Source organism: Pinus tabuliformis, chromosome 2_1 (genome assembly GCF_031772625.1).
Source record: "Pinus tabuliformis cultivar Carrire ecotype Pingquan chromosome 2_1, CPIR1, whole genome shotgun sequence".
Taxonomy (NCBI): Eukaryota; Viridiplantae; Streptophyta; class Pinopsida; order Pinales; family Pinaceae; genus Pinus; species Pinus tabuliformis.
This window is the reverse complement of record NC_142299.1, coordinates 288,436,364-288,446,745: the sequence shown is the minus strand read 5'-3', so window position 1 is coordinate 288,446,745 and position 10,382 is coordinate 288,436,364.

The following is a 10,382-nucleotide window of genomic DNA, read 5'->3' as shown; positions in this document are numbered from 1 at the left end:
TTGCTTCCGTGAGGGATTTTCTCTATGCCCGCTTCGGGGGTCTTTCAATTGTCTCCTCTTCCAATGAGCTTGTTTGTTCTAGAGGCTTCTTTCTTATCATGTCTGCATAAGAGGATGGTGAGGATCCTCTTTGTGGGGAGTCATTTTGGGTCAAGGAGGCCCCTGAGCTTCCTTCCTCGATTAATGAGGGGTTTTCCTGTTGTTCTGGATCACTTTTCGTAGCAGGGGTTTCTTCCTGTGTGTTCAGAGCTACGAAGGAATTTGAGGGAAGGTCTGTTCTTGGGGGTGCTGCCCCTTCCGGCTGTAGTTCTGTGGATGGCACACTAGTTCTTGCTTGTTCCCATTTCCCTCTCCCTTTGTTTGGCTGCTTTGATGAGGCTATTTTATGCACCATTTTCCATTGGTCTCCTTTCATTTTCTTTGCTTCTTCTTTAGTTTCCTTTTTACAGTTTCTTGCAAAGTTCCCATATCCATGGAAGTGCTTGCACTTGAAGGGCAGTTGTTCATAATCCAGTTCTTGCACATGTGACCATTTTTCCACTGTTAGTTTTATAGCTTTTGGAAGCCCAACTTCTAAATCTACCTTGACATAGATTCTGGCACAGGAATATTGTCCCTTCCTATCTACTCTGTCAATGTATTTCCAAGGGTGTTTCCAATTGTTTCTAAAATCTTCAGGCTGCAACAATGCAAGGGAAAATGGGGGAGGCACACGCAGACAGGAACAACCGAGGGCACATCTTGGGCTGGATCAAAGTTCGAAGTCCATTTGTTTAGGTATAGGCCCTGGGGTTGCATGAAGTATGGCCCGTTTTTAAAAATGAGGTCCCTATCTTCAATGCAGCCAAAAATGAAATGAAGTAACCCTTACCAACGAAATGACATTTTATTCCTTCTGAGACCAGCAGTCTCCAGTTGCATTGCACCCATGATTCGATGGCTGTTGGTGATGGCCATAACCCAGTGAACTGGACGATGAGTCCCCTTTCTGCAATATTCAGGGTAGCACGACAAGGCTCTTCAGCTGGGAAAGCAACGGTCAGGATTGTTTCCATCTTCTTAACAAACTTGTGTTGGAAGGCTGAAATTGGGTGCTTGCTACATTCACCCACCAACTGCTTGAAGGTCAGGAGCTTAGGGGGGAGGGAGGAAGGAGGCTCAGAACCTCGCTCTAGAGCCATGGCTAAGAGGAGGGTTTGTAGGGGGACGCTCGCAAAGGAAGCAACAACGCGCGCGAAAATTCAGTCCAAATAAAAAACTCATTCTCATTTTCAAGTGTATACTTAATTAGTTTAACACCACTAGGCTTTTGAAGACATGACCATTTTGGTTCCATATTCTACCTAAACAGTGTTCGATGGCTAGTTTTCCTCTTTCAACCAAGTGGATATATGCGAACAAACAACCACTCCGAGCTATACAAAACAAGAAACACACCCGACAGTGCAATTTTGGTGTACAACACTAGGAATAGAAGGCGTGGAAAGGAAAAGTCGAAGGGAGGACAATGTCTAGGGGAGATAGAAGAGATTGTGAGTGTTGGGTGTGGTTTTTTAGCCATTTTCTGCACATTCTTTCCGTTGTTTTAACCTTTCTGTCCTCCAAGCCTGTGCCCTTATATGACCAAACTCTCTATTTTCTTACCTTTTTAATCCACTTTATTGTCCTGTTACTTTGCTGTATTTTACCGAATAATACGAGGCTTTATTCCTTTTTGTGGCTAACTGGGAGAGCATTGAAGGAGTATTTTGGGAATTTCATCTTTTTCAGGTGTTGGTTTGTGTAAATGAAGTTATGAAGTAGACAGGCAGCAAGGACTAACTGTAGGAAAGGGTAGAATGGTTCATTGTTACACCTTGAGTGCTATTACAAACTACTGCTAAATACTAGGTGTTGTTATAGGTTGCTGTTGTTACATATTGGATGTTGTTACAGGTTGTTTTTACACATCAGATGTTGTTACACCTCTCGTGAATCCGTCATCACATAAATAGTGTTGTCGTTAGTTATGCCGCATCATCCCGAACCACCATTTGCTCAATGCTGCTGCACCGAAGCTGCAAAGGTGGGTACTATTCCACATAACAGTTGTCAGCAATAGGATTGTTTGCTTTTGAAGCAATAATACTTAAGCAGTTGCAACCGATGTATATTTATTTAGTAATAAGTTGTAACTTCTTTATTTTTGATCAGCATGAGAATCGAGAGATTCTCATGACTGATCTGCTTTCTAATTTGCGGGTTGTAATAGTTATAAAAGACTCGACTTTTATGTATTAGCAGACAACATATAGAAGAGTATCGTTACTCTGTTTCTGTAATCCTGAACTTATTCAATATCAATTGGCATGGTGATGCCGTTACTTTCCAACTGATTCGTTAATCACTTTTTGTGCTCTTCTTGCACCTTGGTGAGGTGGAAGGGCCCTCCTCTTCGGCAGGGATTGCAATGATTAGGTAGTGTACATTTCAGTTTAGTTCATTGATTTATGGTTTCTCACTATTGCTGTACAAATTTTGGATTGCATTCGTTGTTGTTTCTATTTATCTTATGTTGTTACACACATTTAATCAATAGAGTAATAGTAATGAGCCAGAATAATTGTTAGTTCTTGTGTGGCACACCTTTACTTCAATAGCTGCGAGTTGTGATATAATTCTGTAGAGTGTTTTTGTATCTACATGCATGGTTTGATTCATCAATTTAGATCAGCGACATCTTTTATAGTTTTTCTGCATTTTGTTATGCTTGGCTAGAGTGTATCAGCATAGATAGTGTGAACTCCATTGAAACAAAAAGACCTACCCTGGGTTGACAATTAATGTTGTAGTCTGAGTCAATTAAGGTTGATTAAAACAACACCACATTTTGGCATCGTTGTTGGGGATGGCAAGTTGAGGATACAGTCAGCCAAGTTATTTGTTTGACATAGAAGTGCTCCTAGTCCACAATTTTTGGGTGGTAAGATAAGAGGTAAGAACCTCCGCATTGCTCTAACATACATGGGCAGGCTCACCATTGTGATCACTAGGATACTGAGGAAATTTTGATGCTTTGATTAGCGTGTCTTCATCTCTTCAGTCGCTAGGCGGTAAGAAGAGAGGTAAGAACTTGCTCATCGCTCTAACATACCTGAGCGGTCTCACCACTATTGAAGACTGAGGCACTTAGAGTGTGATCTAATACACATAGGGTCCATGTATGCATTTTTAGGACTTCTAGAGACATTGAAATCAGCCCCACTCTAATAAGTCAAAGGAACGATGGGTTGTAAAAAGGAATCGAAGGGTAAAGATTTGGGAAGGAAGACATTTATCCAAGAATTAATCTCCAAGGTAGAAAAATAATAGTCCAACTCTCAAAGGAATGCAAGGAAAATAGGGCCGCAAAAGGCTATTACTCCCATAGCAAAAGCAGGAACCTCCAATCCCTCCATCTCATGACCATATCGTTCTAAGGCTAGCAATCATACCCCCAAGATCAAGGATTTGATTTATGAGCAAGAAGGGGAAGTTTGTAGCCAGAATTTGAGGACCGAGGGTCAAGGGGAAACTGAGGTGGAACATCGAACACCTGAGGTGGAAAATCACCTATTTATTTACCAATATATGGATACAGGTAGTGTAGTGAAACAACCAACCCTAGTGGTATCTAAGGCATTAATCACGTCTGCAGGGCCATCACAAACACAACTTGAAAAACGTCTGCTATAGGAAGGGTTAGAAGAATTCATCATGGGAGAAAACAATGATAACAATGCTAAAACAGACACCCTTACTGTTATATACCTAGGGGGGATAATATGGGGTACCAAGGGATGTACCCAAGGTAATAATATAATAATGGGATGGGCCATAGTAATAAATAAGGTGGTTAACCCATGTCATGTAAGGGACCACAAGTAGTTAATAATAATGTAATGGGCCCATGGTATTAGTTGATGGTATGAGGGAACCATGGTAATGACCCATGGTATTGTATGTATGAGGCCTATATAGAGGCTAGAGACTCCACATGGAGGATATGAAGTGAAGTATTATTGTATGAACAGGCATATGGCTTGTGGAGTGTTCTCCTTCCTTAAGGAGTGAATGTCTGGTGTTACCCTACCTTAAGGGTTTGATCAATAAAGAATCATTTTATATTATTTTTGGGCTTATTTGCATTATCTTATATTTTTATATCAGATATATAATATTTCTGGGTTAGATCTACAACAATTGGTATCAGAGCACTTTCTTGGGCAAACCGTGGAGATTTTTTTTTTCATTTTTGCAGGGATTTTTTGGGTGGCGAATTTGCAGATCAGATCTGTATGTTTTGGTGCAAGATCTGCAAAATCTAATTGAAGATCTGTATTCCTTGTGCAAAAATAGCCGATTTCAAAAAAAAAATCGGTTGAATCGAAGTCCGGATGAAGGAGATATCGCTGATTTAAAAATCAGTGGGGTTGCAGACAATTTTCAAGGCAGCGAGTTTTGCGGCGCAGATCTAGAAGCCCTGGTGCAAGATCTGCAAGATCTAATTGTAGATCTGGAATCTTTGTGAAAAAACACCTAATTTCAAAAAAAAATTCAGTTGAATCGGAGTCCGGATGAGGGAGATATTGCTGATTTAAAATTAGCTCTTTTTTCAGAAATTTTGGGTGACGGCGGGAGAGTAGCAGCGCAGATCTGAAATGCCAGTGTCTGAATCAGAATTTCTATCACATGGGTAGATGCAGAATGGTTGTTCCATTTCCAAAAACAGGTTATAATAGAGATTCTGAGCAATATTGACGAAACTGTGACAATTACAAATTTTCGCCAAGTAAGTGAATTTACCTCATAGAGAAGCTATATTTTACAAGGAAAGATAATGGTCTTACTATTGAAGAATACATAAAACAAAAAAAGTTCGTATGGGACAAAAGTTGGAAATGGTGGGTAGTGCATTACTTTAGAGATGAGGCTACCACATGGTGGGGATTACTTAACCAAAAGAAGTGTTCCAACCTGCCCGATGAAGAATTTGAAAAATTACTTTTAGACAGATGGTCTCATGCTAGAAAACAAGATAAGGAGAAACATGTGGGATTATTTCCTACTGGTATATCCTTATTGTAGGTTCATGGATTCATTCAAAAGGAGAAGATCATTGTTTCTATCAATCCTAGTTGTAAACATAATTTTATCAATGTTAATTTGGCAAAAAAATTGCAAGTCCCAGCAAAACAAATTAAACATACACAGGTTGATAATGAGGATGTTCAAGTGTACAAGGATGTGAAGATTTCTATGGATAAATATGTATTGCATGGTGATTTTTATGCTTCAGAGATGGATAATATGGATGTTGTTTTGGGATATCCTTGGATGGAATCCGTGGGTACTATCAATATTAATGTGTAGAAGAAATTCCTGAAGCTATGGTATAAAAAGAAGAAAATTACATTACAGGATATTTCCATCCATAAATAGGTAGAGCACATGGAGGCTGAAGCAGAAGATGTTCAAGGGACTGACATATCAGATGATGAGCCTTTGATGATCGATAATCAAACACAAACAGAGGCTGCAGAAGAAAAGGTTACAGGTGATGATACATCAGAGGAGGGCTCAGTGGTTGAAGTCATATTGAAAAAGAAGACACCACAACGGGCACCACAGCAGGGTGAAGTCAAGCAAAAGCCATCATGGGTTAAAGCTTCAACATATCATCACCCACATCACCCCGCAAGACAACCATCAAGATGCAAACCAAGTAGTCACATGATGGATAGAAAGGAGAGACGATCCACCTACTACACATCGACACAGAAGAACTGCCACGGTCAACTTCCATCTCAAGTGAGCGAGGCACCAGCGAGATCGAGGGTTCACCTTTCTCTTGGATGGCTAGATGCACGTGCATGGTACCAGTGGACTACTCTTTTGAGTAGATCTTATTATTTGTGTTCTTCCCATGTTTCGGGGACGAAACATGCTTAGGAGGGTGGAATGTTATATACCTAGGGGGGATAATATGGGGTACCAAGGGAGGTACCCAAGGTAATAATATAATAATGGGATGGGCCATAGTAATAAATAAGGTGGTTATCCCATGTCATGTAAGGGACCACAAGTAGTTAATAATAATGTAATGGGCCCATGGTATTAGTTGATGGTATGAGGGAACCATGGTAATGACCCATGGTATTGTATGTATGAGGCCTATATAGAGGCTAGAGACTCCACATGGAGGATATGAAGTGAAGTATTATTGTATGAACAGGAATATGGCTTGTGGAGTGTTCTCCTTCCTTAAGGAGTGAATGTCTGGTGTTACCCTACCTTAAGGGTTTGATCAATAAAGAATCATTTCATATTATTTCTGGGCTTATTTGCATTATCTTATATTTTTATATCAGATCTATAATATTTCTGGGTTAGATCTACAACACTTACCATCACCTTTGAGTTCCCAATTGGGAATATCGGAGGCGTAGCTCCTATGAGAAACATTCCTCTATCATCTTTACCATCCTTTCAGGGGATTATTATGGAAGATCCAGATACATTTCTGTTTGAGTTTAATGTCCTATGTAGAAGTTATGATTATACAACAGATGCTCAAAAGCTAAATTTATTTCCTGCTATCTTAAAAGGAGTAACCTTGAGATGGTACATGTGATTCCATTTCAATGTGGAATGCTATGAAGGAGATATTCTTGTCAAAGTAACAGGACTATTGTAGGACCAGGGACTTAGAGGGAAGAGATATTTAGAATGACACAGAAGGAGGAAGAAATCCTAGAAGATTATGTGGAACGGTTCCACTACAATCTGCAGAGGTATAAACACAACGATTTGAACCCAGAAATCTTGAAGACTCTATTCATTAGAGGAATGAGGGATGAGTACCTTGACACATTGAACCTATTAGGAAAAGGGGATATATCACAAGAGCCATTCACTGAAATTATAAAGCTCTGCCTACGATGCTCTCAAGGATCGTCTAAAGGAAGAAGTACAACTCGAGATGCCTCTGTTTGCATACAAAAATCTGCAGGCGGAGGAATAACTAGAGCAGAGATCGGAAATTTGTTTGAAAATTTCAAGACTGATATCCTCAGTATTCTCTTGGCCCAGATAAAAACAACACATATCAAAAAGATAGAAGCAGAAGCAAATACACCCCTAGTCATGTTCTGTCTGATTTGTCAGAAGAAACATCCTGACAGGAAATGCGAATTGAATAACATCAACTTGTGTAATATTTGCGAGCGGGAACATTTGACAATGAAGTGTCCGAAGATTCCTAGACTAAAGGTAGTACTTAGAGAATCAAGCGAAGAGGTGCAGTCCTCTTACTTCATCGCACCAAGGAGGTCATGGCAACTGCGACCTCCAGGTATGTCTCAATAATTTTCCTCTTTCAATTCATGGAATAATGCATATAATAACCAACCATATCCATGGAAATATTCTACCCCTCCTTCAGCTCAGTTCCCTTCACCCTGTAACCAATGGTCTCCATCTCCTCCTGTTCAATATCCTCAATCCCAATGATATCCTTAGAACTAGAACTAAAGAGGAAATGCCAAAAATTTAGCTCTGCCTACACCACCCATGTAGCAACAATTGCAATTACCTCCTTTCCAAGCTCCTTCTCCTCCACCACCTCTGTGACCCCAACTACCTGTGAAACCTAACCTAAACCAAAACAATAAAGTAGAGCAGGGCATAAAGGCTCCTATAACCTTCCAGACCTACTTTATTACCCCCATAGAACTTAATGAAATACAATTGCAATTGATCACGGTAATTAACCCCAGTCACTCCCCTATCATTACAGAGGAGGACTGTGAACCATCCAGAGGAGAATTCGGAGGCTTTGAGGCGGCTACTGTGCCTACAACAACTAATACAGAGGAAGTTGTTACATTTGTAACAGCTGAACCACAAAGAACTGTTACATCTATAATAGCTAATTTGGGGAAGGTTGATACACCTGTAACAATAGATTCAACTATTGTCATGCAGGACCCCCTGTACCCTTAGAGACTGGCTGAACCTAGGATGACTTCACAGCCTGAATCTAATTTTCTTAGGGAGTTGCAAAATTTTTATGTATGAATTCCCTTGTTGGAACCCCTTAAAGAAGTACCCATCTATTCCAAGACAGTAAGATATTTGTGCATCAGGAATCCTGGGAGGAAGCCTAAAGACCCTGCCACCATTCATGTGATGGGAAAGTTATCCGAATTAATGTTTGCTCAGTCTCTCCTTATTAAGTACCATGATCCAGGAAATCCCATAGTCACCATCTACACTAATGATCAACCCATGGCCAATGCATTGATTGATATTGGGGCTTCCATTAATTTAATGACGAAAGATCTCTTTATCGATCTTAGGATACAGGGACTCAAACACACTCCTACGGTGCTGGAATTTGTAGACAGGTCCCGTGTTAAACCCGAGGGGATGTTAGAAGATATAGTGATTAGGATAGCTTCCTGGAGATATGCGATTGATTTCCTTATTCTACAGCCCAAATCCAATTTGGGGGGGCATCCTTTGATCTTAGGTAGACCTTGGCTAGCCACTGTAGATGCATTCATAGGCTGCAGGATGGGATCCATGGTGATCTCAGATGGCCAGGCAACCCAGAACCTTAATCTTTATCCCCCAAAACCAAAAGTGGATGTGTACAACCCTTGGTGGGATGAGTTTGAGCCTGAGTCAGATCTTTCCCTACCACTCCTCACTCTGGGGAAAGCCCAATATTTCAAAGACGAGACAGAAGATGATGTTATTAATGGTTTTATTAGTAATTCACTTTCTGTTGCTTTTGTTAAAAATGCAAATGAGGAGGAAGAGGTGGAAGATATAGATTTTGAACAAATGAGAACTACTCCAAATACTGCTAGCAACCCAATTAATATTGAATCTAGAAATTTTTTGAATGTTAATCCCAATTTAACTGCTGAAAAGAATCAACGGCTGTTATAACTATTACAAAAGTATAAAAAGGCATTTGCATGGGATCATACGGATATGAAATGGATCCACCCTAACCTATGCACTCACTGTATTTATTTGAAGGATGGCTACAAACTAGTCAGACATCCACAGTTACGCATGAACCATGCACTAAAGGAAGTGGTGAAAGAAGAACTACAGAAACTCCTGAGTGCTAATTTTATTTATCCAATATCTGACAGTTAGTGGGCGTCACTGCTTGTCATTCTTCCTAAGAAGAATAACAAGTGGAGAGTATGTGTTGATTATAGAGAAGTCAACAAGGCCACTCATAAGGACCATTTTCCATTACCATTTATAGATAAGGTCCTTGATACTCTCTCCAGAAAGAAATACTTTTAGTTTTTAGATGGATTTAGTGGCTACAATCAGATACAGATTGGCCCGGAAGACCACGGTAAAATGACCTTTACTTGTCCTTGGGGAACCTACGCATATAGAGTGCTACCTTTTGGGCTCTATAATGCACTAACAACCTTTCAAAGGGTGATACTAGGAATTTTTTCTAACTTATTGAATGACTGTCTAGAAATCTTCATGGACGATTTCACACCTTATGGAGATGCTTTTGAAACAACATTAGTCAATTTGGAAAAAGTGCTAGAGCAATGTGTACAAACTAATGTTGCCTTCAGCACCGAGAAATGTCACATGATGATGATTGAAGGGATCATGCTTGGACATTACATTTTTGCTAACGAAATCAAGGTTGACCTTGCAAAAATAGAGGTAATTCTAAGGATTATAACCCCCAATACACAGACATAGGTACTTAGTTTCTTGGGGTATGCAGGGTATTAGAGAAGATTTATAGAAATTTTTTCAAGAATTGCACCGGCATTATTTTCCTTGCTCATGAAGGCTGTTGATTTCTTCTGGACATGGAAGTGTGAGAAGGCCTTCTTAAATTTGAAATGTTGTGTATCAACAGCTCCGGTCTTGCGAGGACCTAATTGGGAACTATCATTTCACATAGCTACAGATGCATCAGATATTACTATAGGTGATGTTTTGGGCCAACTGGAGGATAAGAAACCTTACGCTATTTACTACATAAGTAAAAATCTAACTCCAGCTGAGCTCAACTACATGGTGATCGAGAAGGAGTTCTTAGTAGGTGTGCATGCCATCAATAAATTCTGGACTTACATGATCGGATATCAAGTATTTGTACACACTGACCATTCTTCCATTCGTTTTTTAATGAATAGCCAATTACAAATGGTAGAATTACATGCTGGTTATTGTTGTTACAAGAATTTGATATCACTATTGTAGATAAGCCTGGAAAAGATAATGTAGTAGCTGACTTTTTTTCTAGGCTAACTATTGATGACAGTTGCACTCCTACTGAACATTCTTTCCTTGATGAATAT